The sequence below is a fragment of the Pavona decussata genome, unplaced genomic scaffold, assembly GCF_977016875.1.
Source record: "Pavona decussata unplaced genomic scaffold, jaPavDecu1.1 SCAFFOLD_11, whole genome shotgun sequence".
Taxonomy (NCBI): Eukaryota; Metazoa; Cnidaria; class Anthozoa; order Scleractinia; family Agariciidae; genus Pavona; species Pavona decussata.
Window position 1 is genome coordinate 3,429,193 of NW_028145434.1, and position 17,525 is coordinate 3,446,717.

General features: G+C 36.3%; 2 protein-coding genes across 7 annotated transcripts in view; one reads left to right on the forward strand and one right to left on the reverse strand.

Moving 5' to 3' along the window:
• Window positions 1-17,525, forward strand: part of LOC146488257 (ras-related protein Rap-2b-like) — a 54,666-nt gene that overhangs the window by 20,495 nt on the left and 16,646 nt on the right. The window lies entirely within an intron of this gene.
• The window catches only part of LOC146488258 (neuropeptide FF receptor 1-like), a 49,048-nt gene that overhangs the window by 20,178 nt on the left and 11,345 nt on the right, over window positions 1-17,525 (reverse strand). For 5 of the 6 annotated variants that reach the window (XM_085122790.1, XM_085122749.1, XM_085122739.1 and 2 more), the window contains exon 2: window positions 361-457. The gene's annotated coding sequence lies outside the window, so the exon portion shown is untranslated. Of the gene's footprint in view, window positions 1-360; window positions 458-13,104; window positions 13,123-17,525 lie in introns of those variants that run through there. The other variant, XM_085122772.1, reaches the window with a different exon arrangement.

Sequence of the window (17,525 nt, forward strand, 5' to 3'; positions counted from 1 at the left end):
GTGAATATTTTGCTTTCGGCTCGTTGAAATCGGCCTATTTTATAGTTTATATTTAGCAACGAAAAGGAAAAAACAAATACAGTGTGCGTGTTTTAATCCTTCCGTTTCTAGTGAACAATCTCCCAAACAAGAGAGGATAATCCCCATTGCCTGAAATTTGTAGACAGTTTTACCCTTAGCAGTTCATTACACTGATTTCTTGTTCGTGGCCGGAAGACCTGATTTTCCTCTTTAAAACTTGTAGGGTAATGAGCATTGTGTATATTGCTAATCAATACTCTTTCCTTTTTCGTTTGAAATTATATGCTGTAAAAATAAGCCAAGTAAATTAACAAAAAATAACACTGAATGAGTGCTAACCTTGCGGAAGTTTCCTCTGTCGCTGCTTGCTTGTGTGAATATGACTTCGCCAACACCTTGTCTTTCTTTAAATAATCTTTAATCGTTCAGATCAAGCCTGTAGCAAAAAACAATAGCAGGTGAACCCTATTACCACACAAGGAAAACTGACAAGAGGGAGGGGCTAGGTAATAAAAACGGCATGGATTCAAACCGTCGGAAGAGTTCAAAGACCAACCATATCACCAATCTTCCTCTCGAGCAGGTGAAACAAGGAACGTGACCTGACATCGTCTTATCAGTCGATCAAGGAAACTTTGAAAATATGATATTCATATGAACGCCGTTTAATGCAACTTCTTTTGAATGTATGTATCACGTTTGATGTAAAAATACCCCAAAAGTGATTTTTCCATTAAGGCCATTTGAATTGTCTTGAAATGTTAGAAACGATTCCATTTGGAACATTTCATTAGCAGTGTATTCAAGGCAATCAGAACTCGTCGACATTTCCGTAATGATAGCCAAGAAATTGTTTTAATTAATCGTCGTTTGTCTTTGTTATTCAACTTGTGTCTAGTCCATATTGGAAGGTCTGTGATTTTGCTCCGGAGATTGTATTAGTTACCAAGGAACATGAAAAACTATATGTATTCTTAATGTACTTGACCAATGCAACGATATCGCAAACTTTGTTCAACGAAAGGTGATACTTTTTATGTCTGAGAGAAAGCAAAAATACTAGCCAGGAAGTGGAAAATAATAAAATCTTAATATCGTTTGTGTCTTCAACTAATGCGAAAAAAAATTAACCTGAGCAAAGTATTCTGTAGTTGCACCTCGGTAATATCACGAGAAAAAAAGTCCTGCTTTTTGTTTCCCAGAATTACATTGATGAAGTGACCCAGCAGTGTGCTACTAACGACCTAAGTTGTCTAACTCGCAAGATAATACAATAATATAATAATAAAGATTGACTCGTCACGGATAAGCCCTGTGGTTTCTCCTAAGGTTTCCTCACCACTTTTCCGCTCATATATAATTTTTTGTAACGTGTGTGGTGAAATAAACAAAATGAAAATGAAACGATATTGTCTTCTCGCTGCCTCCTTCACATCTTAAAAATCAGTCTGAGAAGTATCACTGTAGTTGTTTTTAATCTTTTTAAGAACTGATTTGATTTCATCCTTTTTGTTATCCCTTTATATGAAAAGCTATATTTCCTTTTAGTTTTCTAAATATTGTAATGAGAACCTGTGTATAAGCTTTCGAGGTTTTCGTGTCGTTTATTTACCGCATGATATTTGTTATGTGATTGGTTGTGAAATGAAATCCACTTGTCATTGTTACATCAAGGTTAAATGAATAGACTTAAGGTGCGTTCGAAGAATACATACAATCATTACGACTAAAAACCCTCCAAGAGATGTTTTTGGAGTTACCGATCTTGAATATCATGTGTTAGCAAAAGTTTACAGATACGCCTTTCCAAATTTATCAAAACGAGAAACCTTCGAGACGTTCCGTTTATTCTTCTTCTGAAATACTGTCAATCAAACGCGGCCTTATCGTCCGGCAGGTAGGGGACTGTACCAGTTAAACGCACAGTAGCAAAAATCATATTCTCCTCCCTTTTCTATATGTATTTCCTTTGGTACTAGTTCGGAGATCTTGATAAAACATCGAGAAATTTCATCTTTGGTGATCTTTTCCCTTTTTTCTCATAAGCTGTATGCTTGTCCAACCAGATTATATTGAAGGACGAACACTAAGCACTGCTAGGACTTAAAAGAACACTGTCACGGAGATTTTACCCTATTTTGTTCAAGAATGCTCAAATATTTGGCAAAAATCTTTTTTCTAAAACGAAATTGCTGTTATAGTACTAGGAGGAAAATATTTAGTGACTCCAACGAGGAACAAATTATAATCAGGTTTTAGTGATTTCTTTAAAATACACGGAAAGAACTTGAAATTTTTTAAACTTGTAATCCATATTCATCCTGATCATCTGCAGCCAAAGATAACTCAAAATATTTTTTGTAGAATAGTGTTACTGTTAATAAACTGAACCATTATTTCAACGTTTCTGTCAGTACAAATATATTTCTATCATATGCTATTCATGGTGACACTGCCCCTTTAAAGGATTGACTGATTGAGATCGGCAAGCGCTAAATGAAATAGTGACTTGGACTCATGCTACCCTACTGATAAGCTTTTCATTCTCAAGATTGAAAAGGTCACCATTCTGTTCACCTGCCTACCGATAAGAGGAGAAAAGAATTATGCTAATGACATGATTAAAAACGAGCCGTAAGATAAAAATTATACCACCTACTTTCGGAAGTAAGTCCTATACGGAAATATTGAAAAGCAAAAATGAAATATTTAGCGAGTGACTGAAATGGCACTTATTCAAAATAAAACTACTGGAAGGGGAATTTATCTCTAAAAGTGAGAATGTTCCCTTAATGTTTTAAACCTTTCGTTCTTTAATTTTCCAAAGCATCAGAACAAATACCTTAGTTAAATATTGACTCAAGGATGTTTAGTTAATAGCTTGCAAAATAGCATGCAAAAACGCATTCTACTTCTTATTTAATTAACTCGTAAAACCAGGGAAATTGTTCTAGTTATAATAGACTGAAGTTGCAGTCCACTAAGCTCTTCCTACGTGCACGTTTTGAATATGGAAAAAAATTCAAAATTCCAAATTCATTTTTCATGTCACGATAAACGTCGAGATGGCGTGAATATGTTTAACTTAATTTTTTAATAAAGATTGTTATGGGGGGGGGGGGGGTGCTAATATTATAAGCCTTGTGTTTTTTCTTCTTTGTCCTCCTAGCCACTTCCTGTATCTTTTAATTTCTCTTTTGTTAATGTATATTTTTCTTTCTTTCGCGTGCAGCAAATATAAAAATAAATTAACATTTTTTATTCACAACAAAACGTATCACTGCAATGGTGTAATATAATTGATAAGTGAATACAATTTTCCTTGGTAAATTGTTGCCATTATTTGTCCAGTTAGTCATCCAAACTGTTGTATGTAGATATCTTATCCACAACGCGTAAGTGCGATAAACGAAGAGTCGTTGAGGCTATCGTAATTTGTTAAAAGGATCGTATCACCAGCCAAAATCAATTGCAGGTGCACCAATAACAATCAATTTCCTTTCCGTGTTCTCTCCTTTTAAAACAAAAGACACGACTGTAAACAACGCCGCACCAAAATCTTAAGTGCTTACGAAGCACCTTCGTCGTATTGATTAATTATTCAGTCCAGCCGTAGCCTTGAAGAGGCTGATTCAGCATTAAATGCAACCTGAATAAAGATACTGAATATTACATGATGAAACATCTCAGGGAAAGTAACGAGTTCAAAAAGACCAAAAACATGAAAAACGTTTCCTTCAATGATGTTATTCTTTCGGCAGCTCGTTGTCAGTTGGCGACTACTGGCTGTTTATGGGATCTTCAAACAAGGTTACAAGAGAGTCGCATACTCACTGAGATTTTGACCTGTGACAGTAAATTAGTTTCTTTTAAACTAGGGCAAAGACTAGAAGAACTCGACTACCATCATTGTTACGCGTTGCCAGCACGGAAATGAACGCGGATTCTTTCAGTGATGTTAGCCTATTTAGGAGATATAAGAGTCTCGAAGATACTAACCGGTCTCGGAAGTCTTTTCTTCATTGACTTTTTATTTAACGTTTGTAAGCTCAGAGGCCGTACATTTTAAACAAGATAAAGTAGCCAAAATACTGTGACTTTTTAGATTTGAAAGAAAAAAACAATCACGGTTTGTGAAGCACGGAGTATAGTGCGTGTCATATCAAAGGCAAAATCTTCAATTCAAAATTAGTTAATAAATAAGCACGTTTGTTTAATGCCAAATTTAATTCGTTTTATTTTGAGCTCACGCAAATTGTCGATGGGGATGAGACTCGGTATACTGTCTTGAAATTTCGTACTCCTGAACGACTAAATTGTGGTAGAGTTGTAAACAAGAGGTCCCTTTTCGAAAAGAAGCTTTTTTTTTTTCAGTTTCATGACCACTTCATTTCATGAGATAAAATCGACATTGTTGCTCTGCTTCCTAATCCTTCCGGTAAATAATTCGCGCGTACGCGTATTCGCCTGCCAAGTATGTACGAGTACACAACATTATTATTCTAATTTCAAAACATGATACACACTTTGATATCGGCGATCATGCTCAATATTGGTATAAAGTTAGGCTCATACACACTTGTATTGTTTATATGACTCAGTAAAATTGAACACCAGTACCAAATATTAGTCACTATGACTTCATACCTAATTTCAATTGTAATGTTTTAGACTTTCCATTAAATTGAGTAGATTTGTATCCCCGGCTTCTATTACTATTAGAATCATGCCTTTCTCTGAATTTCAAATCGATCGACCGAAAACGTAAACTGGTGATGCCATTCACACATTGGGTTGCTATCGATTTGTTTGGTGGTTTTGTCCAATAATTTGGAAGAAATTGAAACAACAACAAAAAAAAAGAATTCAAGATTCAGCTACCATACCGTGATACGAATTCATACCTTTTTGCTGAAACCGTTAACGGCTTTCGTCATGTAAAAAAGGAGGCGTTCATTAAAACGTCCTGTTCTTTCATTTGCTGCTCAGGCCTGCAAATGTCTGTTTTCTACTTGCTTATATAGCGGCGCGTAATGCCTGTCGTATTTTTAATTTTCTATCTCGTAATAAATACCTACTTTTTATACGCGTGAGAACACTTTGAAACACTCGTTCTCATTAGGTTAATGACCCATTCTGCATCGTTCCTATAGGTTATTCATGCTGGGGTGTGAAAAACGGCCGTACCGCAAAATGAATAAATTGTAGACGTGAAATATAAACACTTGAAATATGACAAAGATCACATCCAAGTGTATATTGACATATCCTTCAGAGAGTCACTTAGAACCCAATTCCATCAAGTTATCTCTCCACACCATTCACGGTGTAGCATCAGCTTATATAGACATCGTGTTTTTATGTCGCGATAACATGCACTTGTCGTATATAGCTCTGAGTTAGTCATTTTATACGGTAAAACAGAAAGTTTATATATAGCTGATGTACTTCACGTGGAAGTCGTTTAATGACTATTAACAATAAAGATTAAGTAAAAGGGGTCACGGAGTAAAATGTGAAAATCCTTGGCACTTTTGGCAGTAAAATTTTTAACTGTACTTGATGTTGCCTTACTTGGAAATTCACACTCTCAAGTCTTTTGATTTTGCAAGAGTTCAAGGTCTAGTACCATATTTTCATTAAAATGATACAGAATTTATCATAAAGCCAAATCGCGTGCTTTCCTGCTCGGCTCGCACCGTTAATCGAAGTCATTTGCTTTGCATCAATGAGCATAACGCCTTTGCTGTGGCTGCAACATACATGTATACGTCACAAATTCAAAAACAACTCGTCAATACGCTGAATACATTTTGTACCGCATTGAACTTCTTTGCATTTTGTCACCACTGTCCTCCACTGTCTCCGCAAAAAACGGAAACATCTATATTTACCAAGTTGACGATTTTCATCCAAAATCTTGTTTGATGTTGCAATCGGTATGTTATACCCACGACGAAGTGTAGAGATTATTGTTTAAATAATACAAAGCGGAAATCATCTTGCCGTTGTCAGCAGGTTCCTCTTGTTGTCAATATAATGAAAAAAACACCACTTTCGAACATGCTCTGTCAACTGAGCTAACCCACGTTTGGTTGGCATGTAAATGTATCTTGACAAGGCACTTTTTACAATAATCCAAAAAGGAGGTCTGAGAGTCGGTCAAAACCTTTGACTGTCAGCTGATAATTACCACGTGTTTTCACTGATAGCGTGGAACACAGGCGATAAAATAAACTGATATCAGAAAAATGGTAGAAAATTCAACTGACTGCTGAGATCCATCTGAGTAACCCCATCAGATTCGAACCTTTATCTAAAGAGCATTGCCAAAACATGACAATCGGATGTCTTGCACCACGGGTGGTTTCGATTTTCAATGAATTGATATTCTGAATTCCAAGGAAAGGCCAAGAAGTTATCAAATTTCCAGTTAAATCTCAACTCTTTTCATCATTTCACAACGTTTGTTTAAAAATTCTTCAATGAAATGTTTTCATTGATCGAGAGAAGGTTCAGTGGACTATTTCCAGCCAAAACTAAGACTTTCCCCCCATTTTTCCATTTAGCCAAAATTTTCGGTTCAACTCGATAAAATGGAGATGGTACGTGGGAATCACACGGAAATTTCCGAAACAAACGGAAGATCTTTGGAGGTAATCTATTTTTTTTTTGTGACGCCGAAATTACTCCTCCACTTGCACAAACTTCCCACTGATTTCCATTTCGCTGTCTCAGTCTTGCGCCATCATTGCGCCACCACGTATTTTTTTTGTGTGTGTCAACCAGTGAGACAAGTTTTAAAAAACTGGAATAAAGCCTTTCCATTTTAAAAAAAAAATTTGGCTAAATGAAAAACAACCTTGACCAGACTTCTTTGAACGATTAGATCTCTAACCCCTCAGAATTCAGAATTGCCTCCCCCCCCACCCCCCCCCCCCCCTAACTTCCTCAGGCGTCAAAGAAGTTTGATCATCATGTAATGTTGATGTAAATTGTGCTAACTTTTACTGTCAATATTAACTTATATATACGACTCCAGTTTATTTAACCAGCTCTGCGGAACGGAAAATTTTCAGTTAAAATATTTGCTCAACTAAAAAGTTTTCAAAGTCCAGGGAGATATGTATCCCTCTTTAAAAGCTTGAATTATCTTGGTTGTCTTAAACGAGAGTTCTTCCCTCGATTTCCTTTGAATTAAAAAGATACATGTTCAGCTAATTTGATTTTTATAAGACCAACTTTACAACTGTGTATTCCTAACGGCGGAGTCCCGACATTATTTACCAGAGGATGAAGTATCAGCATAAATGGGAGAATGTTCATTATTTACTGAAAAATTCTACCGGTAAGCGAAATATTATATACACGTAATTATTACATTATTCCAAGGAACTTGACTGTGCAAAAACGTTTTGTTTCAGTTTCTAGAGAAAACTAGAAGCATTATTCAGTTATTCACCTCGAGATTCTTGATCCAATTTCCTTTTATGTGGTGAATTTGTCTCATGTTAATATCGAAATGCAGTGCATCGTCACTCTGATCTCCCTTTATGTTGAACTCTCTCTACTTCAGTCAGTTAATATCAGTCAAGATCAGTCTTACACTAGTCATACTTTTCCCAGGCCGATAAAACCAAGATCTATAACATGTTACATTCCATCACTTGGGGGTACACAAAGACCCAATGATTTTAGCTCTGTTAAAGTACTTGAGATACTTGAGGTTTACAAGTAGCTCAAGGTTCCTTTTGAAAATGTTCAATAGTCATGCCCCTATATTAGTCAGAGAGCGAAGTAAGTTTGATAAGTGTAACGAAAACAGCGCAAGTCTTACGGACAGTCATTCAGCGAAGAATTCTAGAACTGTACCGAAAAAAACCACAGACGCTGAAACTTCATCGATGGTAAGCCTTCTTACATATAAGCCGATGGACTGTTACGGTTACTGTAGCTGTTGTAAGCTGTTAGATTTGTACCTCAACTGTTTGTGTTGCCTAACTTTACAAATTTTGAAACGCAAAAAATATTTATAATCTCTCTTCGAAAATAAGCTTAAAAATACCATTTCAACGATTATAAACACAGCGCTCATATTTGGTGTTGACTGTTAACTAAGACTTAAAGACTTAGAAAGGTAGGAAAGTATAACTACCTTTCACCATGCATTGATGGCGATAATTATAATTGAATAAACACGGCGTGAATTTTAACTTGTACTGGCGTGCTCATGCAATTGTGTCGGAGGGCATTGCTTTGCAGATACTACTAAAAAAAATGTCTGAAGGAGGAAAATGTCCTAGTTTTGTTTTTGAGAGCCATACGCACAGTTTACCTTTATATTGGGCCAACACTGTTTATTAATCACGTTTTGCAAAGGCAAGTACTCGGAATTCTTTACTATCACGCCTAATGTTTTATACTAGATTTATATTTTCTTTGATAACGATTTCTCTTGTTGTTTATATCGTTCGCACTTTAACTTGGGTCTTTTTTTGGTCTGAACTGTCACACTCATTTTCAATAAATATTGACAATTTTCAGTCTGCTTTTCCCAGGCCGATAAAGCCATGTTAACATATATGGTATATTCCATGGCAAGGGGGTGCAATTTGCACTGTTTTATAAAATTATACAAATTACAATTGTTTCAGTTTGAGATCTATTAATTCCTGAAATACAGCTTTCGAAGCTATTCTAGTTAAGGACGGCGCCTTCTTTTGGTAGTACGCATAAGTTTTGAGCCTCACGGGGTGGTCTGCCAACTCGGGTTTTTCACAAACGAGGACGGTGCCTCCTAATACAAAAGATTTTTTGCGCGGTATACCTTTATATTAGAAGGCACCGTCTTTAACTACAAGTCTACATGTACAAGTTGGTGAATTGCGCAGTTGAAGATATTTTAGTGTGTAATACGGGTTTGTAACGTAAAGATTTCCGCGGTCGGTTAGTATGCGGCTGTGTTCGTGAAAGTTAATTTCAGTGACACCTTGGAGTGAGGTTGTTCACATCATCAAAAATGCGTTGTGAATATCTTACATAAATCTATTGGCAGAAACCAGTAACTGTTTTTGTAAGGACCACGGCGACAAAATTAAAGTAACCAATTGTAGAACAAATAACGCAAAAAAGAGCAAAGCTGATTTAACGGTTAAAGGAAATAAAGTTTGTGATATTTCGAAAGGCACGGCCTTTCTTCTTCAGGGTATTTAAAAAACTCTCTTAAATATCCTCAAGAAGAGAGGTAGTAAACATTGCAAAATATGTTCCCCTAACCGTTTTATCGGCTTTTTTTTTTTGCCTTTTTTTGCATTAAAAATCAATCAAGCCGTTTCTGAGATTCTTTTAAAAAGCACATGAATTCAAATTTAATGCCAACAATCCAAAAGAAAAAGCTCTTTTTCGGGATCGCAACAGAGAAAACAATGCGGTAAAACTTTGGTAGCTTCAAACGATGACTTCAATGCTGATATTGACAATATTGTCAAGTCACTTCATCTGAGCAGTGTTTATTTCACGGTCCATTCGCTATCACCACACAAATACTCATCTTTGAAATGTTTTAGTGATTTATTTATACCATGGTTTTTTGGTGGTGGCTTTTGTAATTCAAAATTCACAATTTACTGATTTTGAGGTTTTTTCTTTATCATCGCCATGGCAACATCGATTTTGCCAAAATATCAATCTTGGCAAACCAATAACTGGTGTAAATTTCGCATCGATCGGTAGCAGAGAAGACTACATAATGAGCCTTTTGAAAAAGTGATGTACGTTCCCCTAAAAACTGTATAGAAACATATAGTACACCTTTTTAAACCTCATAAATCCCGAAAAAAAAACAACTTTAAAAATTCACAAGGTTAAGGACAATAGCCTATATAAAAATCTTGACCACCTAAAAGGAGTAAAATTATTTTGACAATCTATTAAAAATTGCACAGGCTTTGAAATAGGCCTTGACATTTTTGCAAACATTGAATGAAACAGCCCGAAAACATAGTAAGATCAGCATAAAAAGCCATTATTTTGGAAAACACGACCAGAGTGGTATCCGTTTACCAAAATTACACTGTTTATGCGTTTATCGAAGAAAAACTGTCATCATTGACATTCTACTATTTTTTCTCCAGTTTTTATTTTCTTCTTCAGCAGTAGAACTGAATTTTTATTTTCTCACCAATAAACGTGCTCTACCCCTGATAGTTGTGGGATGTTTTCTTTGAAATGATGTAAGCGGACCACCTGAATTGCCAACGCAGGCCTCACTTTCGACGCATACTTTGTCATAACAAATGTGCAGGTTTTTCAAGGACAAGTAACATGATGTGGTACCTTAGGCACCTTACTGTAAATAGTATAAAATATACTACTTCTGTGCTTAATGTGCTTAATATGCTTAATATGCTTAATATCTGTACTTAATATACCATTTTTGAACAAATGTGCAGGTTTTTCAAGGACAAGTAACATGATGCTGTGGTACCTTAGGCACCTTGCTGTAAATAGTATAAAATACACTCTGTTTTTTTTATAAGAACGTCTAATTTTGGAGCTGAGGCTGAACGTTCTTATATTTTTTTGCGATTTGAGGCTGAAAACGTTCTTAAGATGTTCTTAAATTACATGGTATACACTACATGTATTTCATTAAGTCAATGCAGAAATCCTATCAAATTAAAGTGCATTGCCTGCTGAGATATGGTACTCCAAGAAATGCTGATTATGACAAACCGAGATGTGTGTCACCATTGTTAATGTTATACAAAACATGCCCTTAATTATTTTGGTTAATTTACACTTGTTACCTTGATTTTATATACAGATCAGCAAAATAAAAACGTTTTTAATCGACTCGCAGCCTGAGGAATGTTCTTAATTCGTTCTTAAAATTTTGGTTAATCTCAGCCTCGAGTGACGTTCTTATAATATAAAAAAGGTTCTTATAAAAAAAACAGAGTGTATACCACTTCTGTACTTAAAATGAATAAAGTAAACATTTGATACCGCTTGTCACAAATTAGTCAGGGGAAACTGACTAGCTAGTTGAAGTTTTCATAGAAAGGACAGACATTGAAGTGGTTAACTCCATGGATGCCATTGCCCAGATAATATGGCTGTGCGCATGCATGCTACTTGCCATACCGCGGAACTGTGTAGCATGACCATTGTTTTTTTATCAAAGGGAACTGCCCTGTAGCAATGAATGTCACACAGGGTGGCGATGGGCAGTAAAGTAAGCGTAAATTGCGTGCGCGAAAGTGACCTGATAAAAGTGTCAATAACATGATACGTTAGATTAAGAAGATAACTTCAGCAAATTTGTCTTTGAAAAGATTGCGTTGTGAAGAGCTTGCCTGTGTTACATTTTCCCATTTTCAGTGGGAAATTGAACGGCCGATATACTGATATACACCCTTTCTTAACTTAGATATTTAAAACCCATATGGAAATTTCCGGACGTGACACGAGGGAACCTTTAGTAGAATAAGCACGTTTTGTGGCCGTGCTGTCGAAAGCGAGACCACTGTTATGTATTTAAAGCCGTTTTTGGCAGAATGTATTCATCCAAAACATTTATTAAGTCACGTAGCTGGGCATATGATATCTAATACGAGAAGGTCGAACCAAATATTAGCCATGCTATTTACTGATAAACGTTCTTCACAGTAGAAGTGGTCGACTTCGGAACAATTTAAAAAGGATTTCCTCTTTGGATTCGAAGAACCCGTGACAGACCCCTGACATGCATGCATGAACCAGTGTCCTTCTCATATCAGCAGCCGGAAATGATAAAAGTGGCAACAAGTGGCGCATAGCATGAGTTAGACGATCTTTAACTCAACAAGGACATAATTATACCACTTAGTCAGGGCCATGGGTCAAATGCGTGCACATTGGTAAAACAAACAACAATTTTCTTGAATGATCAGCAACAGGTGTATGACTTAAATTCGTATACGTGAGGAAATGTTCTCGTATCGGTTCACATTTCATTACTGTTCATAATTGGGATTTTCTTGTGATTAGATACATGCGTACTCGATCACGAATGGTTCTCATTCTGTCGTAAAACGGATGCTTTCGTTAAAGCTGCTAAATGTTTCACTTGTGTTTTCAGTCTAATCGCTTTTTTAATGCCCTCATCATGCCGTCATCGGCTGACACCGATCACTGCGACATCATTAGTTGGAAGAAAATATTCGATGTAAGAACTCATTAAATGGTTTACCATTTGTCACTTTTACTGAAATCATATATTTTATGTACTTTAGTTTGGACAATAATTTAAAAAAAATAATTCAAACGTTTTTTCTGAACAACACTCACGTGGAAAAAATAATCCATTTGTTGATAGAGCGCTTGTTGGATAAACAGAAAGTGTGACATTCTATCGTATTTTCTTTTTAATCAACGAGCGACTTCGAACACCGCTACGCTATTGCTCTGTTACTCGCTTCTGGCACTCTAAACAATGAGCATAATGTTTACCGGTGCCCACTTATTTGAATGGAAGCTATCGAGAATAGTTGTATGACTTAAAATGAGTATTAATTAAAGCATTGTTTTGTTAGATTTGTCCATTCTACGTAAAGAAATATGAATGACCCGTAACCTATGACTTTTCAAGCTAAGGCTTAGTCGATCAAAAGTTATATGCGATGAAATTAGTGTTTTGTGTATTAATAATGCATAGCGAAACAACCATCAACTAATAATGCGCAGAGCTTCAAATGTCGCTATACGTGTTTTCATTTTCGGTATCCCTGGTCACCTGTGTACCGAATAAATGTATAGGAAATCTGTTTCTAAAGTCGCGATTGATGCATTTCAAAATACGACAAAATAGTTTACCTGATTGTGCTTAGTGCTTTTAGAGGAGGTACGATTCATTTAGAATTTAACATTTTTGTCGTCTCACAGCCATCGACAAGAAGGACAAGAAGAATCCTAGAAATAATATTCTATTCTGAGAGTCAGCTGGCAGTCAACAAGTTGTTGTAATCGTGACTTAACTTAACTGAACTGAATGTATGTTAGTTTGTTCCAAGGTCACTCAAGTTTTCCTATATTTTTACCAACCTTAGGACTGTGACATGCTGACACTGGTCTTCCATCAGAAGATGATAAGATTCGCACAATCACAACACTAACAATCCCGAGGAGATAGCGTCGATACCATGACTTTATACTAATTAGTTGCCAGATGGCAAACGTATCACGTGTAGGTTGCGTTATTCCCAAGATTACCTTCAGCTTTTCATTACCGTCTTGAAAGGCAGACAAATTACGAACTTCTCCAGCACATTCATCAAAGATAATTGTGTTCTTTGACAAAAGGAGCCGACTAGGAGTTAGCGTTTGGCTTAGTGTTAGATCCGTTCATCTTGGTGGGTGTGCGTCTGGGTTTACTTTAGGAAACAGAGCCGAAGTTGTTAAAAGACAACATTATTGTAACCTTTTCTTTTTCAACACTTTAAACTCTTGGCAAAGCTTTCTCAGTATAAGCAGTACAATGCATTATTAGGAAAGATAACAGCTTTATTAGGCGTACTTGGTGTCCATGTTGGTGTGCGAACGGTTAATGAATTTCCATTGAAACCAGCTTGAATTTTAAACTGTTCCGACAATCAACTTCTCTAGACAGTATTAAAACTTTTTTAATTGGGTGTTTAAAAACTGGTTCCCCGAGATGATATGAATGAATATTAAAATAGAAGTGATTGATTTCGGAAATTGAAATGAAAATTGTTTTGATCCCTTTAATTACTGCTGAAGCACGGCCTTGATCCCGGAAACTCGACTTAATAATACTATGCTGGACTTAAGTAAATAATTTTGAAATAATTGTTAACTGCAAAACAGCCGGCCTTTTTTGTTTTGTTTTGCAGTCTAAAATAACTTTAAAATGTACATTAAAACAGATAAGTATATTTAGGCATTTCTTATTGTCGATTGGTAAAGGGTTCTTAGACGGATATAACCCACTTCCCAATCATGTGGTAATGTTTGACCCTTTCGATTGCTGGCTTTTAAATGTCATTTGCATGTCTATTTTTACAATAACTGTCCAAATTCCCGCGCGGTGATTGGCTCGTAGCTATTGTCTAGAAGAGTACAGACAATAAAAATGACGTCAGAGGTAACGCGCGCGCTTTCTCAACGAAAAAAATAGCCAATTCCGCTCGTACTTTTTCCATGTTATTGTAAAAAACAAATCGACGGCAGTATTCTATGGCTTATACTCTTATAGACCATAAAATGACGCCATAAAATGTCCAAAACTTGGCAGTGAAACCACTCGCCTGCGGCTCGCGGTTCCACTTGAGTTTTGAACATTTTTTGACGTCATTTTATGGTCTATAAGAGTATAGACCATAGAAAACTGCCGTCGATTTGTTAAATATATTTTTTATATGTCTTCATTTTCCTTAAACACGTAGGGTCAGTTATTAAAAGATGATTTAGACGGTGTTTAACAAAACCACGTCCTAAGCCGTTTTCGATTTTACCACCAATCATATCTAAACATTGTCTGCTACTGACGGTAGCAAGAAGGCTTGCATCCCAGACTAGAAAACTATTTATCTACTTAAAATAAAACACTTATAAACAGATTTGGAGGCCCACTGATGTTTGGCATCTTTATAGTAATGTTGTTATCGTTAAGCTGTTTTGTTATCATTATGAAATTAATGAAATCTTTGAATAAAACATAATTAGTAGAGAGGACTATCAAAACAAAATACGAACAATCAAAAATATTTGTGGAGAGCATCACTTTGTTTGCATATGCCTACGATGAGAAAGCGTATGTGTCTTCTTAGACGACTTAGTCTCGCCTGCGTCTTAACTCCATATATCCAGATAAACATCATTTCACGAAACAGTATTTCTCTAGATTACTAGCAGAAATTCGTAATAGAGGAGTATCAATAGGTAATCAATGAGTAATCAATGACATCAATGACTAATCAATAACATCGATGAGTAATCAATAGGCCACAAAATCTTTTATCCTCGATTAGTCATCGATTATTCATTGATCATCGACAAAAATGACTAATCAGTTGATTACTTATTGATTACCCATCGATTACTCATTGATGTCATTGATCCAGTATATTTGTTATAGTACCAGTTGGAGGAATTCGTTTTACCGATCAAGGCATTTTATTATTCCACTTTTATGTCATTTCACCAATTAAGGTAAAGAGAACGCGCAAAATACAAGACCGCAATACACTGCAGTGCCCCGGTTTGACCGGTTTACAACAGAGCGAATACGAGCAACGTCATTTCACTGGCTTTCTGTGTTGCTTACGTCATTCGCACGTGCCATATACTGATAGATAGCTGGATGGACAGACAATGCTGGCTGTACTCTTACTAGAAAAGAGAAACCAAAATAACAAAATCTTTTCGTAGAGGAATAATAAATCTCTTATTCGATGGTTTTACATATAATACGCGTGGACATTTTGCTCATCGCTCGTATTTTTTCTTGCCCCTTCAGGGCTCGGAAAAATACTCCGCAACTCGCAAAATATCTGCGCGTATTAGTATGAAAAACCATCCAATAAGATGTATTTATTTGAGGTCATTTATTGTAAGTAGTAATGGTGTAAGAAGAAATCAGATGCTGATCACTCTTGGCACTTGAAAACAAGTAAGCAAAAGAAAGAAAGAAAAAGGCTGAAAAGAAAAAAAGCGTAAGAGGTGACATTCCTCAGGAAGGCCTGATAGGTTACCCATATGGCCACAACTTAGTTTCCAAAACGGTATGAAGCAGCAAGGGGTATAACTATTCTCCCCCTGTCTGAATGATATGTGAGTGTTCGGCAGTAAACCCTGTTAAGTTTACAAAACCATACCTAATGGTGTTATGAAAGCTAAGATCCCTGAAAACCAGAGACCACAGACCGTAGGAAAACGGGACAGGAAACGGATGACGTGTTTACCAAATTTTCTTCAGGCCGGAACACTTTTTTTGTTTTGTTTTGTTTTTTTTCTCAAAAACTTGAAACTTCCTCAGCTAGTAAGATGAGAAAAATCTGAACGAGAAATTTGTAGAAAGTATCCCACGCTTCAATTGCAACGATTTAGCTGTGTGACGGAAGGTTTTTCCACTTCGGGACAACTATGGACTTTACGGTTCTCTGGCGTTTGGAAACAACTGACAACGGGGGAAATTAGACTCAAATGGGCAACTCGCTTGCAGGAAAGAGCCGTCACTCTCTTGAGGTACGGGATCAAACCACGAACTGGCACACAGCAATGAGAGAAACTTGACTTGGATCCAACAGCGTTTATTTCTAGCACTCGTACATGTTGTTGCAGATGTAATCGTACAGGTTGTAATCATGGATGTTATCATGGATGTAATCATGGATGTAATCGAAAAACAGTACAAACTGACTACGTTATATATGATTCGAACAGCTATTCAACTAAAAGAAATACAAAGAAGTGCATACACAACTTGTTTGATCTTAGCGAAAGTAAACCACAAAATATATTTTTAACTCTGGAAGCTATTGTTGCTAAGGCTATTTTTAAAAGTAACCTAAATTGAAAATTCCTTAAAAAAATAAATTACAAGAGCAGCAGAGTCAGCAAAAGCTCTTGGAGCACGTACTAGCGAAGAATGAATAGAATTGCAAGGTCAGCGAGCGGCTGCCGAAGCACGTATCCACGCTGTTTAATTACAGAGTTTACCACCTTTAACAAAAACTGCATATTTGGAATTCTACGAGTCAGCAAAACCATTCATACTTTTAATCTAGATCTGTCTTTTGCGGTGAAGAGAGCAATGCCGAAGAGCAAATTAACAGCTATTACTGTGCGAAGGTTCGACTAAAAATAACTCGGAATGTATTGAAAAGCAAAAAGTGTCAAATTGAATAGACACCGCGCAATTTTAAAGGAAACTAATTAAGGCAGATAGATTAACCTAACTTAAGTAATTGTTTGGTGAAATAGTATTTTTAGAAACGAACACAAGGAACAGTTGTGTAGTGACTCAATGTTCCGGAAAGCGCTTAAAATAGTTAGTTCGTTGTGCCACGTGAACAAGTACTGTTGGCTTTTATAGGATTATTGTTTAGCAAATAGCGCAAAGCATGAAAACAAAGCAATTAATTGACAAGTTCCCTTTACGGGTGACTGCAGCTGAATGTAAACATAGTGAAGCGGCGTATTCCCTTAAAACTAAAAATGCTATGCCAAGTAACAATAAAAAGCTAAATCCTTATGCAAAACTTGATACAAACAACAGAAATTCTTGAACCCAATTTACCACTTCAACCTCCTCAATCACACAAAACACTAGAAACTTGTTATCAGTGCTAAGCTTTCCTAACAGCTGTGAATCAGAGAATAGGACAAAGAGCTTTTGGGGCGTAGTGTTTGCACCACCGACTATATTAATAGGTCTAGAAGCAGTGAGGAGACGCAATTTCAAGTGAAACTGTTTAAAAACAATAATGCATCCGGTTTCAAAG